Raw genomic sequence first — 13,138 nt, 5'->3', positions numbered from 1 at the left:
GAGACCTGTGAACCTGGGATGAGACCTGTAAACCTGGGTATGAGACCTGTGAACCTGGGATGAGACCTGTGAACCTGGCAATGAGACCTGTAAACCTGGGATGAGACCTGTAAACCTGGGATGAGACCTGTAAACTTGAGTATGAGACCCATGAACCTGTGTATGAGACCTGTGAACCTGTGTATGAGACCTGTGAACCTGGGATGAGACCAGTGAACCTGCTGATGAAACCCGTGAAGCTGGTGATGAGTCCTTTAAGCTGTTCCATGATGTATTCACTATACTAAGAACATTCACAGCAGCTCAGCTTATGTGGCTGAAATATCTCAGTTGGGTGAGCTTAGACTGAAGATCTAAAGGTCCCTGGTTCGATCCTGGGTTTCGACATAGGTGTTTTGCTGACTGAAAAGTCACACATTACACGTTTAGGAACTTGGGAAAGAAAATGTTGCTTAAACAACATAAACCTTTTTTTCTTCGTGTTCCAGCTATTCATTGCTCGTGTGTCCCTTCTTTCTTTCCTTCATTCCTCATTCTTTCTGCTCTTCCTTCAATAATTCACTCCCCCTTTCCTGGCCTTCATCGAGCCCAGATTTTAATTATTTACTTTTCTCACCATTATACCTCCTACCAACACAATGCCACTGAATAGTCTGTGATATTCACCTTATGCTCAGATGCACTTATTGAACGACAGCCCTGGGCTCACTCTCTCTCTCTCTGATGTGTCTCACAGACTGAAGACACAATCACATCCGGTGAGTGACAGCCACACACCTTCAAGCACAACCCCACCAGGGCACACCAGGAGCCAACCACACTCAATGCAACTTCACCATCGGTCCCTGGGACCTCAGGGAGGCTCAGGGGTGTACCTCTGGACCCCCCTCCTCACCACCGGGCCTAGCGCAGTGTATCCCTACCCTGCCTCCTTATATCTTGTCTGTACTTCCATTGCTAGGGACTTAGGGCCTGATTCACAGAACTCCTAAAATGGGTGCAGCCACATCTTTGTTGATTTTATGTCAGCTAGTCTCTGTTCACTGTGTGTAGCATCCTCCATATGTTACTAGGGTACGGTCAGTCATGACATCTCCAGACAATGTCTCTCTTTGGTCATGGGTAAGTCTCACCCATTAATCAGGGGCCCAGGGCCATTTTCCAGTGAAAATACCGCTTAAGTCGCATCTTACACTTTTATAGGTCACGCCTGAGCCAGTGCATGCTCTGCTTTGGCAAGACTTTTAGTAAGTGGGCTTTAAAACTGCGACAACAGGCTTTTTGTGTGGCCTAAAGCGTGCGGTTACGCGCACATGCGCCATCTGGCATTCCTTACACTCGCGGAACGCTGCAGGCAATTTCACTTTTGCCGCCGCGAGCGCGCGCGCACCACTTTCGTGCTTTTGTAGGATTTCCTTTTAGCACGCACGCGCAAGCAACCAACTCCCAGGCTTGTTCCTAAAGCTCAGCTGCCATCCTCTCCTGTCTTTCCCTCTACTGTTGATTTATCTTCCCAGGTATTTCGCCTTCCCTTTTCAACAAACCCAAGATTGCCAACTCTTCTATGCTTCACGCTTTCCTAGAGTACTTTCTCTCCCCATCCCCCTACCCCACAACAATGCCTGCTGAAGGGTGGGGCTTGTCAAGCAAATTCCTTTCCAGCTCTCAATTGCTCATTTATTGCAGGCATAAGGCATGCTTCATGTATCTATGAAGCCCTGAAGACGCCTCACCAGCTATTGTTCACCAAGTGATGCTAGACTTGTGTAAATGCACAAGCCTTCTGTATGTGATTTTTGCTGCGACTTACCCCAGCCCCTACGACTTTACTGCTCTTGGGCCCACGCTGCAGCCTCTTTTGAGACTTCCAAACGGGAATTAGAAGACATCCTGGAGTGACCAAATATACTTTTCTGCATTGCCCTGCTCTGCTGGTAACGAGCACTCGCATCCGATAATTACTCTATCTCTCCCTCTCATGCATCGCTATAAACGGTTCACCTTTTTTTGCTAGTCCCTCCATATTTGATGACGGAATGTTTGGAACAAAGCTGTCACAGTTATTATTTGGAAAGTGTTTTTCTTGTACAGCAGTTGCCTGCTTTAATTTTACTTACACTATTTTTCTATTCATCAATTGCATTTCCAATGATTTTGATTATCTCTGTACGCATCGAACATTCTTCCAGTACATTTAGAGCACGTGTGTGGGCCTGTGTATAAAGGCTCTGCTTATATTACAGTCTATGAATACTGCAGTAAGTACAGTGGCACTGATGTCCAAGGTGTGGGGTCACTACACTTCAGTTAGGGCGCCAATATGCTATATATTCAGTTTTGAGGGGTAGGCTTAGTTCTTGCTTTCATTATGGCCCATGGTACCACTTTAGGGGGGAGGGGGTAGGAACACATACTGTACAGTTCATCCTCTGAAGTACAAAGGAAGCACACAATACCTTTGAGTAGACACATGCAGCATAATACTTCCTGCAGAAGCAGCACACTACTGCTTTTAAAGTACATATGTAGCACACAGTGCTATTCACTATCCCGTGACGTCATTGCCTTTAAAGCACGCATTTGCATGCAGCCACTGCAATATATGTATGTTGCACACTACTTTACGATAAAACATGCAGCAGACTATTACATTCCATAAACGCGTGGGGCATAAAGTTCCTTTCCATATATCACTGCAGCACACAGCCTCCTTAACATGTCATACGATTCCCTTCCATGTGCAGATCCTACACACTTTTTCCTTTCATACATACAAGGCTTGTGCCTGCGCTATATCCATACAGTACACTACAGCCTTCTCCATAAGCATCTAGCACACAGACCCCTTCCGAACATGTGCCCTTTTTTATACACACAGACGAAACCCAGGCAGCCACCATACACTCATGGGGGCATATTATCAAGGAACGGCATTATAATTATTGCGGCTTTAGAGGCAGAAAACTGCAGCAAAAGCGGCGATAATAGGCTTGATAATATGCCGTAGAGAATTCCCATAGAAGCCCATGTTCACACCAGAACATGGGCTTCTATGGGAATTCACAAGGGCGTATTATCAAAACCCCTCGAAACAGCAGCTCCTTTTATGTTTCAAAATAGCACGTAGCGCACATTCATCGTACCTGCACACCTCATTTCCAAATACTCCTGTCATACAGCCCTACAATCATTCCGTAAGGTACAAAAACAAGCATTGGCATAGGCAATAGGTTTCGCCTTTGGGACTTTATATGTGTTTAGCCATGCAACACTTGATGTTGTTGTACCAAGGATATTCTGCTGGATAACTAAACACTTATAAGGTACCAAAGGTGAGACCTATTGGCTATGCCAATGCTACACTTTTTTTTGCAGTTAGCGTAAACTCAGTCCACTTCCATAAAAGCGCTTTACGCGTTGAAAAGATTATATTTCACTTTTTTGACCAACAGTTTTGGTGGAGTTATCATCACCCTTCATATGTTGTGTAGTTACCTATAAAGTGCAGAAATAAAACAAAAAGCATTTTTATTTTTTATCCGTTAACACTTTATTAAAGCCTTTCTTTTACGCACTGCTGTCCTGTCTGTGTGTCTCCTTGTAAGTTATAAAGTGTGAAGGGTGCTTGAGTCAGATCCACACTGTGCGCTTTACGGTTGTGCAGCCACAGGAGAAAGGTGTCCACACAGGCACAGGAATGATAAAACACCTGTGTTGCCCAGCACCGCCTAAAGAGAATGTATGGATGTCCACAGAGACCAGGAGGAGAATGAAAACAGGAAGGGAGGGGGTATGTTCGGGATACAAATGCCCCACTACTCTAGACCCAGAATAATTGGAAGCAAATAACAAATACAAATGGCGCCCTGCTCAATACCTACAATAATATAAAACAAATGAAGTGAAAAATAAAAGTACCTCAGGTCCCACCGAGATTTGAACTCGGATCGCTGGATTCAGAGTCCAGAGTGCTAACCATTACACCATGGAACCACATGGTCATAGTCTTGTCACTTTTCGGCCTAATGTTGACGTTCTAGTGGCCAACAGAGTGTGTTAAACGTCCAATTAAAGAAGTCTATTTCACAATTAAATCCTTAAAACACCATACACGAAACTTTGATTTAACCAACACATGGAAAGTGACACATTGATGCTTCAAACTGTCCTTTGGGGCAGTGCTTTAAGTGTTGGTGTAATTCGGAGAAACGGCGCACACAGGAGCTGCCCCCACAGAGGAGAGAAAACAGGAACTCCTAAATCCTCATCCCCTATAAATCAACACAGCGGGTTATTAATGTAACAACACAGACTCTAAAAGCGCCTCTCCCATAGCACGGGCAGAGCAGGAAAGAAACGAGCATTTCACACGGTGAGAGCACAGGAAACGGGTGCCTTCGTTTTATGCCACGCGCAATTTATATATAATCTGTACTCTTTGTTGTGTGATAAAATGCAAACATCGAATAACCCTTCATAGTATCGATCTGCGGCTTTTTTCACTCCAGTTCTTTAATAATACAGCAGCTGCGCAGCAAGGGCTGGGGGGGGGGACAGGAGCCGAGGGGTCGGTGTAAACCGCAAAGGGCTTTAGACTAATAGAATGGAAGAGACGCAAGTGAGAGTTATTAGGACTTCCAGAGCCATTTTGGTTTGGAAGGAATAAAATACTTTTATAACGTTGCAATAGCAAAAAAGTGTACTTCCCATACCGGGAGTCGAACCCGGGCCACCTGGGTGAAAACCAGGAATCCTAACCGCTAGACCATATGGGAGGCTGTCTCTCCACTCCACAGCGCAGTTTATGTGAGAGGTTCTGTCCTGTCAGACTCCCACTTGTATTCCTTAAGTCACACTGCCACCCTTACTCAGAGTCTGACCACCAATGGGTAAAATACCTCCTCATGATTTGTGCAAAACCTGCTCATGTCTCATCATTCACAACCCTGGAACTTCTCCAGACACTGAGCCCAGGAGCTAAGGACAGCAGCAGCCCCCGCATTGCCTCTTACTGCCCCCCCTAGAGCCAGACAAAGCCACGCCCCTCTACCTAGGACCCCCTTCACTCCTGTGTCTCCTCACCGGGTGGAGGGCTCCACAGACCCCTCTCCAGTGACCGTCCAGCTGCTTCCTTGGACCTGTCACAGGCTCCAGGCTCCGTCCAGAGGGCCCAAGTCACACCCCTCCCCCTGTACCCGTCACAGGCCCCAGGCTGCCATGGGAAGGGAGGGGAGGGGGGCTCCAGGTACACCCCTCTCCCCCTACTATCAGCACCGACCCCAGTCCTGACCCTCGATTGGTTCACACAGAGGAGGGAGGACCAACTCAGGTCACCCTGGCTTCTTCCCAGGTATCTTCAGATGCTCAGAGTGACCGCCAGGGGCCAGCACCGCCACAGCACTCACAGCCACAGGGCCCTGGAGCAGCAACGGGGCATCAGCAGCCTTGACAGGGGGCAGACACCGAATAATCCCGCACAGCATTCTGGGAGAGCGGGGGAGGAGCCTCTGCGGTGTGTGTTTACAAAAGTAAACATATGAGGTTTAAACACAATAAATACACATGTGTAGGCATTTTCTTCAGTGTTTCCCTTTCTGACATCACTTCAATTTAAAAGACAAGAATGTAAAAGTTTTTTTTAAAATCGGGTAGGATAAGCTACGTCTGAAGCATGGGAGGGCAGGGTAAACATTCTGAAGTACAAATGTTTCCATATTTATTCATGTAAAATGTAAACAAGTTATACATCAAATTTGTATTTATGTTTACACCGGATGTAAAAAGTGTGCACTGATAGGGTCGGGTGCAGTTTCTTTCCCCCGTGTGTTCCTTTAATTCATGTGGGTCCCCAGTAAGCATTCGGCTGCTCTGTCTTGTTATTCTGAGAGTCAGGTGTTAAAAGGGGGTCCTGGTCCCTAGTTTGGGGGCCCAGAGTACGGAGGCCCCGGAAGTAAACACCCCTCGTTGGCCCTGTAACCTCTGATTGCCCTCTGACCCTTCAGACTGCATTCCTGGCAGGCCTCTTTTATAGAGGAGGTGACACTGACGTTGAGACGATGCTGCCGAGGGGCAAATGCTGACAAAGGCTGCGCATTTCAACCAAGTCTCCTCCTATTACCATCTTTGTTACACCAGCATATAGGATCTCAGAGAGGACACCCCTCTTGTCTCCTTCTGGTGCTGAAACAGATCCTATTACAAGGACCAGCCCCTGAACTTTAAGTAAAACCAACCCCTGGGGCCCCCTGGGGTCTGGGGGGGGGGGTTTCACAGACAGGAACTCTGACTATAGCAACCTCCAGTGACTGAATTACCTTTACGCCTTTACCAATACTACAGAGCCAAAACATAAAATGTACCACCTGCTTAAGTTTGACATTATATTGTTTAATAAGGTAACGTTGAACCCCAGAATATGTGAACACATTTTTAATACTTAAAAAGCACGAACCACAAAAACACTTTTAAGTATTTGATGTTACAAAGACATCGGAACCTCAAAGATGAACCCCAAAAACACCATAACAAATGTTACCCATGATCCCCAGCAATAATGTATCCAAAATTAAACATGAAACACCCTAAATAAATTTAAAAAAACGAAATATAACTCTTATCAAATACCCTAAAACCTGTGGTGTTTGAGCGTTATTCATATATAATCTTAGATAACATAACCATTATTAACTTTTGGATCTCCCCCCCCCCCCCCAAAAAAAAATTAGGAATATATAACCAGATACAGTGAGGACTCACCCATTTCTCCTATAAGTCAAGTATCTATGGAGTATGCAGCTGCATGCGGTGTTTATAAGCAGAAGCTATATAGCGCCCTGTCGTCCCTGCCCAGCTGAGCCTTCGATAGCTCAGTTGGTAGAGCGGAGGACTGTAGTGGAGTGACTGTCATCCTTAGGTCGCTGGTTCAAATCCGGCTCGAAGGATTTTTGCAAACTCTTCACTTTTTTTCCCTCTGCTTCACAATGGAAAGCGCCTCTTTCTCGGACCCTCACACGCCGGGGCTTTTCCTGCCTCCCCTTTTCACCTTTACAGCCCAGCTCTCTCCTCCGGCGGGGGTGAGGGGGGTGGTGTCTCCCGCCCCCCCTCCCTGTGTGCAGCCCCCGCTGCAATGCCCCCTCATCAGACAGAGCCAGGGGCCCCTGGGCTGAAGAGCCAGTCCGGGCCCCGTCCGAAGCAGCCCTGGGAGCTGGTTGTGGTGACTCTGGCATCGGGGGATGCTGCTGAGAGCGTCTGCCTGGAGGCGAGAGGGTTGCTGTGAGGTGTGAGGGAGGAGTGTGTTTGTGTGTGTATGGTGGGAGAGAGTGTGTGTGTGTTTGTTGAGCCCGTGGCCCCCTGTGTTGGTGTCAAGGAGTTGATAAATGGCACGAACCGGTAGCATATCGGGGACAGGCGGCTTGGAGGCCACATGAGGAGCGGCCCAGCACGTCGAGATTCATCGGTTCCTCGTTAGTATAGTGGTCAGTATCCCCGCCTGTCACGCGGGAGACCTTCCCCGACGGGGAGTGTACAAATCATTTTTATTTTTTTTAAAACTTGTCTTACATTTTAATAATATGAGGATTGAATATTTTAAATTCAATTTCTAATATGATACTGAGACTATAGAGCACTGAGACTTTTTATCTATTGCCACACCTCCTACAAGTTAAAACATTCAGAAGTGTTTTACCTTTTGGACAGCACTTCAGCCTTATCGTTTTAAGCCACTGACTGCTCTCTTGAAGAAGTAATTGAGGCTTATTAGTTATATAAACATATATTAAATACAAATCAAAGAATTACATGGCAAAGGCATTTTAACCAGCATATGTTCACGCTAAATTTATGTAATGAGGGATCGGGCTTTGAATGAGGAGTTGTTTTATAAGAAGGTGAAACTTTTCATCGTTTTCAGTGAAATGGTTTAGAACTTAGAACTGTGAAAGCAAAAGAACCACTGACCCCGACGGCCACGCCCCACCAGAAACCTTATTTTCCCAGGTCAAGGCATGAGCACTAAACCCAGGTCGGGTGTTCACACTGCATTCTGGGACTTAATGGGACTGTAGGTCCCAGCATTTTAAGTAAAACCCTATTTACTAGCCTGATTGTTACTATGATTTGTATTTTTTTTACCTACTTTAATTTAATCACTAAGGCAGCAATGCCATCTTGCTGAACAGACAATGTGTCTTATTGCATGTGTTAAGCAATCGAGGCGTGCGTCCTGGTGGTCTAGTAGTTAGGAGTGGGCGCTCTCACCGCTGACTGGGGAAGATTTAATTTGTTCTTTTTTTATTGTATTGAAACCCATTTTTTAATACCTTAAATTAGAAGTGTTTCATTACCTCTACGTCCCTCGTCCTCGACCCTGTCATTACACATACGGTATATTCCCCTTCACAGGAAACAAAACAGTGTACGCTTCATGGCTCCACCCACCCTCCCAGTGAAAGAATTGGCTTGGTAGTTTGGTTTGCCCTGTTCCCATGATGCAATGGGCCAGGGACAGACTAATTTGCATATAGCCAGGTTCTGAGCTGGGATGGTGCAGTGAGCTAAAAAACGGTGTTGGATTAAGCCCTGATCTCTTGACTGGGTGAGAGTATTCTGCTTAATTCAGAAACTCTGTCCATCACCACCCCCTGTTGTTTAATTATTTTGTCCACCATAAGCGTGGAAGGGTATACTCAGACGTGAGTTCCTTGCTCATTGCGCCATCAGGATTCAAGCAAGCCGGGCCGAAGACGGCTGAAATGCCAGAAACCGGTCCCCGGAAGCTTGTTTCCTTCCCAGTGAAAGAATTGGCTTGGTAGTTTGGTTTGCCCTGTTCCCATGATGCAATGGGCCAGGGACAGACTAATTTGCATATAGCCAGGTTCTGAGCTGGGATGGTGCAGTGAGCTAAAAAACGGTGTTGGATTAAGCCCTGATCTCTTGACTGGGTGAGAGTATTCTGCTTAATTCAGAAACTCTGTCCATCACCACCCCCTGTTGTTTAATTATTTTGTCCACCATAAGCGTGGAAGGGTATACTCGGACGTGAGTCCCTTGCTCATTGCACCATCAGGATTCAAGCAAGTCTGGCCGAAGACGGCTGAAATGCCAGAAACCGGTCCCCGGAAGCTTGTTTCCTTCCCAGTGAAAGAATTGGCTTGGTAGTTTGGTTTGCCCTGTTCCCATGATGCAATGGGCCAGGGACAGACTAATTTGCATATAGCCAGGTTCTGAGCTGGGATGGTGCAGTGAGCTAAAAAACGGTGTTGGATTAAGCCCTGATCTCTTGACTGGGTGAGAGTATTCTGCTTAATTCAGAAACTCTGTCCATCACCACCCCCTGTTGTTTAATTATTTTGTCCACCATAAGCGTGGAAGGGTATACTCAGACGTGAGTCCCTTGCTCATTGCACCATCAGGATTCAAGCAAGCCGGGCCGAAGACGGCTGAAATGCCAGAAACCGGTCCCCGGAAGCTTGTTTCCTTCCCAGTGAAAGAATTGGCTTGGTAGTTTGGTTTGCCCTGTTCCCATGATGCAATGGGCCAGGGACAGACTAATTTGCATTTAGCCAGGTTCTGAGCTGGGATGGTGCAGTGAGCTAAAAAACGGTGTTGGATTAAGCCCTGATCTCTTGACTGGGTGAGAGTATTCTGCTTAATTCAGAAACTCTGTCCATCACCACCCCCTGTTGTTTCATTATTTTGTCCACCATAAGCGTGGAAGGGTATACTCAGACGTGAGTCCCTTGCTCATTGCACCATCAGGATTCAAGCAAGCCAGGCCGAAGACGGCTGAAATGCCAGAAACCGGTCCCCGGAAGCTTGTTTCCTTCCCAGTGAAAGAATTGGCTTGGTAGTTTGGTTTGCCCTGTTCCCATGATGCAATGGGCCTGGGACAGACTAATTTGCATATAGCCAGGTTCTGAGCTGGGATGGTGCAGTGAGCTAAAAAACGGTGTTGGATTAAGCCCTGATCTCTTGACTGGGTGAGAGTATTCTGCTTAATTCAGAAACTCTGTCCATCACCACCCCCTGTTGTTTAATTATTTTGTCCACCATAAGCGTGGAAGGGTATACTCAGACGTGAGTCCCTTGCTCATTGCACCATCAGGATTCAAGCAAGCCGGGCCGAAGACGGCTGAAATGCCAGAAACCGGTCCCCGGAAGCTTGTTTCCTTCCCAGTGAAAGAATTGGCTTGGTAGTTTGGTTTGCCCTGTTCCCATGATGCAATGGGCCAGACCCAGACTAATTTGCATATAGCCAGGTTCTGAGCTGGGATGGTGCAGTGAGCTAAAAAACGGTGTTGGATTAAGCCCTGATCTCTTGACTGGGTGAGAGTATTCTGCTTAATTCAGAAACTCTGTCCATCACCACCCCCTGTTGTTTAATTATTTTGTCCACCATAAGCGTGGAAGGGTATACTCAGACGTGAGTCCCTTGCTCATTGCACCATCAGGATTCAAGCAAGCCGGGCCGAAGACGGCTGAAATGCCAGAAACCGGTCCCCGGAAGCTTGTTTCCTTCCCAGTGAAAGAATTGGCTTGGTAGTTTGGTTTGCCCTGTTCCCATGATGCAATGGGCCAGGGACAGACTAATTTGCATATAGCCAGGTTCTGAGCTGGGATGGTGCAGTGAGCTAAAAAACGGTGTTGGATTAAGCCCTGATCTCTTGACTGGGTGAGAGTATTCTGCTTAATTCAGAAACTCTGTCCATCACCACCCCCTGTTGTTTAATCACCCACCCTCCTGCCAGGGGCTATAATACCATAGCCAGCACAAAGCACTTCTTGTTTTGTTTCCTGTCGATGGACGTGACCGGAGACGCTGAGGTAGTTGCCAGGCTCTTGCCTCCTTCTTGATGTATCCTGGCTTCTCCCTTAGCTGGGCTCTTGGGGGTAGCTTGAGCCCGTCGTGGGAGCGCCTGGGTTCGGGACATGACTGGTGACCTCCTGGACTCAGTGAGTTGCTACCCGGTGCATGTCTTACTGGGCTTGGTCAGGCCTCAGTCGCCTTCTCCTTTCATTTCCTCTGGTGGTGGGCTGTATGTGGCAGTGCTCCTTTTCAACGTTGGGACGTGTGACCTGAGGCGTCCGTCTGGATCTTGCCGGCCGTACCACCCTGAAAGCTCCTGGTCTCGTCTGCTCTCAGGCATTGAGCATGGTAAAGCCTGGTTGGTTTGTGGATGGGAGCCCGCCTCGGGATTCGAGTGCTGTAGACTTCTTCTGTATCTCCCGACACCTTCCGCAGTCATTAATTGGCTCCATAGGGGGCCGGCGTATTGCTCATGAGCTCGCGGGGCCATTGAGCTTTGGATTGCTGGCCCCTGGGCGGTTGAGTTGCGGCCTCCCTGTGAGAGTGGAGCCTATTCCGACGGTTCGTCTGGGCTCGCCTCTATGATGGTGCGGCTGCCTTTCCTTGATTCCTACAACTGCAGCGTGGTGTCCTGTAGCCACGCCTTCTGCGTTTCAGTCATACTTTGCAGAGGCTGACAGCATTTAATTTTTCTCCCCGTCACTGCGCACCTTGAAGCTTGTTTAAGACAGTTTTTACTGGTTATAAATGTTTATTTTTTTATTTAAGACTAGCTGTTTTTGGTGTCTTCAGTCATTTACGTTTGCTTCAGTATGGGGGGACATCATCAGAAGCGCAAGTCAAGTCAAGTCAAGTCAGAAGATTTATATAGCGCGCTACATACCCATAGGGTCTCAAGGCGCTTGAGGAGGGGTGGGGAATTATTTGTCGAATATCCAAGTTTTAAGTTGCTTTCTGAATGATAGGTGGTTCTGAGTAAGGCGAAGGTGAGTAGGAAGAGAGTTCCAAGTTTTAGCTGCAAGGTAGGAGAAGGATCTGCCTCCCATGGTGGTTTTGTTGATGCGAGGTACAGTGGCAAGAGCTTGGTTGGAGGATCGTAGCTGACGGGAGGGGGTGTAAAAGGACAGTCGTGTGTTGAGGCATTCAGGTCCAAGTTCGTAAAGTGCTTTGTGTGCATGGGTAAGGAGGCGGAAAGTAATCCTCTTATTTACGGGGAGCCAGTGGAGGTTTTTCAGGTGATCAGAGATGTGTTCTTTACGCGGGATGTCTAGTATGAGCCTGGCAGAAGCGTTCTGGATGCGTTGGAGTTTTTTCTGGAGTTTTGCGGTGGTACCGGCGTAGAGGGTGTTTCCGTAGTCCAGGCGGCTAGTGACCAGTGCGTGGGTGACCGTTTTACGAGTTTGGGTGGGGATCCAGCGAAATGTTTTTTTGAGCATGCGAAGAATGTTGAAACAAGATGATGAAACGGTGTTGACTTGTCTGGTCATCGAGAGTGAGGAGTCCAGGATTACGCCCAGATTCCGTGCGTGGTCTGTCGGGATGGGTGCCTTTCCAAGGGCTTCTGGCCACCAAGAGTCGTCCCAGGCGGAGGGGGAGGTGCCTAAGATGAGGACTTCTGTTTTGTCGGAGTTCAGCTTCAGACGGCTGTGCTTCATCCACTCGGCCACTTCTTTCATTCCTTCGTGTAAGTTGGTTTTGGCGGTGTTAGGGTCTTTGGTGAGTGAGAGGATCAGTTGAGTGTCGTCAGCGTAGGAGATGATGTTGAGGTTGTGTTGGCGAGCGATGGTCGCAAGGGGGCTCATGTATACGTTGAAGAGGGTGGGGCTGAGAGAAGATCCTTGTGGCACGCCACAAATGACTTCAGTGGCCTCTGATTTGAATGGTGGGAGGCGGACTCTCTGGGTTCTTCCGGTGAGGAACGAAGTGATCCATTCCAGTGCTTTTCCTTGGATTCCGACGTTTCTGAGGCGCTGTAGAAGGGTGCTATGACAGACTGTGTTGAAGGCAGCGGAGAGGTCGAGGAGGATGTGGGCGACTGTGTCTCCGTTGTCCAGTAGGGTTCAAATGTCGTCAGTTGCAGCGATGAGTGCGGTCTCAGTGCTGTGTTTGGCTCGGAAGCCGGACTGTGAGGGGTCAAGGGATTTGTTGGTTTCGAGGAAGGCGGCGAGTTGGTTGTTGACAGCTTTCTCGATTACTTTGGCCGGGAATGGAAGAAGCCAGATGCGGCGGTAGTTTTTGAGTTCGGTGGGGTCAGCTGTGGGTTTTTTCAGAAGGGCGCTGAGTTCTGCGTGTTTCCAGCTTTCCGGGAAGGTGGCGGAGTTGAGGGAGCAG

General features: G+C 47.8%; 3 non-coding genes across 3 annotated transcripts; 1 reads left to right on the top strand and 2 right to left on the bottom strand.

Annotated features, from left to right (window-relative positions):
• Positions 1 to 3,921: 3,921 nt before the first annotated feature.
• TRNAQ-CUG (transfer RNA glutamine (anticodon CUG)) lies at positions 3,922 to 3,993 on the bottom strand. The gene has a single exon. It is a non-coding gene; the product is annotated as a tRNA-Gln (tRNA).
• A 710-nt stretch (positions 3,994 to 4,703) lies between these two features.
• Positions 4,704 to 4,775, bottom strand: TRNAE-UUC (transfer RNA glutamic acid (anticodon UUC)). The gene has a single exon. It is a non-coding gene; the product is annotated as a tRNA-Glu (tRNA).
• A 2,080-nt stretch (positions 4,776 to 6,855) lies between these two features.
• TRNAY-GUA (transfer RNA tyrosine (anticodon GUA)) lies at positions 6,856 to 6,941 on the top strand. The gene is given in 2 exon segments: positions 6,856 to 6,892; positions 6,906 to 6,941. It is a non-coding gene; the product is annotated as a tRNA-Tyr (tRNA).
• The last annotated feature ends 6,197 nt before the right edge of the window (positions 6,942 to 13,138 follow it).

This window comes from Lissotriton vulgaris, chromosome 1_1 (assembly GCF_964263255.1).
Source record: "Lissotriton vulgaris chromosome 1_1, aLisVul1.2, whole genome shotgun sequence".
Taxonomy (NCBI): Eukaryota; Metazoa; Chordata; class Amphibia; order Caudata; family Salamandridae; genus Lissotriton; species Lissotriton vulgaris.
Note: the sequence above shows the minus strand (reverse complement) of the source record. Positions and strands in the feature narration are given on the sequence as shown.